Below are 3,096 nucleotides of genomic sequence, written 5' to 3' on the forward strand. Positions count from 1 at the left end.
CTTCAGAGAGAGAGAGAGAGAGAGAGAGAGAGAGAGAGAGAGAGAGAGAGAGAGAGAGAGAGAGAGAGAGAGAGTTTGAAGGTCAGATCAATTAAATGAACTAACATAGCGTATGGTGCCTACCTCAATGTCACGAGGACACAATGGGTAGTAATTAAAATAATCTGCATCTCCGTTGTTTCCATGCGGTGACATCGAATTTAGAGTTAAAATACTCTTCAGACGGAGGAAATGAGTCCCCCCTCACACGATTCTAATGCCATGATTAACATAAAATGTTAGAAAAATAATAATTCTATTTTACATTTGGTTTTCCCACAAGACAATATATAAATATAACTAGCTGAGCTACTCGATATTGTCCAGGGCCATATAAAATAAACAGAAGAAATAAAGTTACGTATAAACACCCCTAGAATATCGAGCATTTTTTGATGACTACACATCACTTTCTATCCCAGACAAATTCGAGTAAATTTTCTTGCATAAAATAACATATCAAAATATATTCTGGGATATTGAGTACTCTTATACTATATACTAGTGCTTGACGCTTTTTATAGTGAGGAAAGACTTTGCACCAAGACAATCCCACTCTCTGAACAACTACCACATTAAACCAAAAAGAAGAGCAAGTCAACATCATTGGATGCAGCAGTTGCCGCAGGTTTATATAATAGTTTTCCTTCTCCTAGAGAGGTTGCCTTGGTGGTCAAGGTCTGGTGTGGACGCGTGTTAAAAGCACACAGATGTCTTAGCGTCATACTGTGCTTCTCCCAGACAAATCAACCCCACGTGCACGTCGTGACCAATGCCACGCAGACGGGGCTCTGATGAACGGCGAGTGTCCTGCGCCGTATAACTGGATCTCCGCTGTCTTGTGGGCCAAGGTTCTTTTAACTAAAGGCTAAGGGTGAGGTAACTTTGACAGAAATCTCCAGAGGAGCTTAGGCCTTGTAATCTGCGGCATACATGACCAACCGGCGTGTGGAATATGCTCTGGCGTCCAGAAACCTAAGTCCCAGTCATAACGTGATATATATATATATATATATATATATATATATATATATATATATATATATATATATATATATATATATATATATATGACCTTCAGCTGCTAAAACAGAACCAAACAAGAGAGCAGTCGTTGCACGTTAAAGTGTAATAAATAATAATCTGACTTCTCTTAAAGTATTACGGCAATTTCATTGTTTATTCAATTTTCAGGAGATTTATTATGCATTATAAAACGCTTTCATACATTTTAACGATTTTGAACATGCTATATATTTAAAAACAAACTAGTATTTAAATGTATAAAAACGAGCAAAAAATATTCAAAGTCATTCTGAATATTAGGTGAATCATGGATTTACAGTAAAATGTTTTTCACGTATTTATATATATATATATATATATATTTATATATATGTGTGTGTGTGATATATGTGTATGTGTTTGTGTCTGTTGGAGTGTGAATACTAGTGTATGGGCATGTGTGTATACGCGTGCAATTTGCAAGACAATACCATGCAAATAACAGTACGCTTATTTCCATAAAAAAGACGGATATGGAATACAAAAAAATTACATACAATTCAAATAAAAAATACGAACACCTAGAATGGTATTCTTTAATTCCGGTGGTTGCCTTCATTTTTAAAAATCTTTGTTTTTGTTTGGTGTTCAATAGAAACAGAGAAAAATAAATAAACAACCCTTAGCAAATAGAAGAAAGATCGTTCGCGCGCATCTTCCACAGGTATGTGAGTTGAATATATATATACATATCTACGAACCTTCATATACACGCACGTACGCACATAGCTATGCAAACATATCACGACAGTGAAGATTCTGAATTGTATAATCCGAGGTTGTATGATAGCAAAGAATGCTCAGCGTTAACATCACAGAGCCGAATGCTCGTAAAATAAGAAAGCTTAACCATAATCATTGAACACGATTTTGCAGTTTTCTTAGTTCAGATGTGGCTTCGTCTTTTCCTCCATCTCTCTCTCTCACACACACACACACACACACACACACACACACACACACACACACACACACACACACACACACACACACACACACACACACACATATATATATAAATATACTTATAGCAAGTAAGCTACACAGAAATGTCCGTGTTTCCTTCTGTCGGTAATCTAGCGACTACCATCGGAAATAAAACACAAACGTTTTTGTGTAATTTATCTGTCATGAGTATATTGTTATACTATTACTGGGCTGTACCCATGTATTGAGTACTGTTGAAGTCGACACTGAAACAAATATATATACCTAATATATTTTTAAAATATGTGTGTATATATGCGTGTGCATGTGCGTGTGTATGTATGTGTATGTGTGTGTGTAGAAAGAAAAAGTAATAATAAAATCTGATGTACCAAAACAATATCAAAAGTTATATGATCAGATTTTCAATATTGCATCTTTATTAGAAATTTTTTTTATGAAAACAATGGTACTTCTGCAGTATAATAGTATTGCAATGCATTTCAGGTAATAACACTATAACGTACTTATGTCGCATATCGAAATTAGTATAAATTCCAAAAAATTACAAAAAAGATATTCAGTAGAAAAATAAAGTGAAAATAAAAAATCATCGAATTATAGAGTTTTATCGTACCTTTTAATGGGGAAGAGGTTTTAAAATCCAGGGGAAGTAACTGCAATCTATCATTTTTACTTATCTGCCTTTATTTCCGTGCTTTAAACAAAAATCCGCCATATTCAAAATAGAAAATATCGGACCTATGACTTTTTTTTTGTAAAAAAATAAGTCTAGTACATCTATTTGATCATTTTTCGTAATTTTTAGAATTTGTACTCATTTCGACACAACACGTAAGTACGCAATAGTATTTCTTACCCGAACTGCATTTGTTTGAAACGCCATTATCATGCAGAAACAGCAAAACAATTTATTGTCTCATTCTGAGAAAGTCTTCTGACAATTAAGAGGAAATATTAAAAATCATACAATATAAATATAAAGTTTATAGCTTTTGTACTGTTTCTTTTTTGTTTATTTGACCGTTTTCAAAATCCATGTTT

The sequence above is a fragment of the Euprymna scolopes genome, chromosome 5, assembly GCF_053919585.1.
Source record: "Euprymna scolopes isolate OS-2025 chromosome 5, ASM5391958v1, whole genome shotgun sequence".
In the NCBI taxonomy this organism is placed as follows: domain Eukaryota; kingdom Metazoa; phylum Mollusca; class Cephalopoda; order Sepiida; family Sepiolidae; genus Euprymna; species Euprymna scolopes.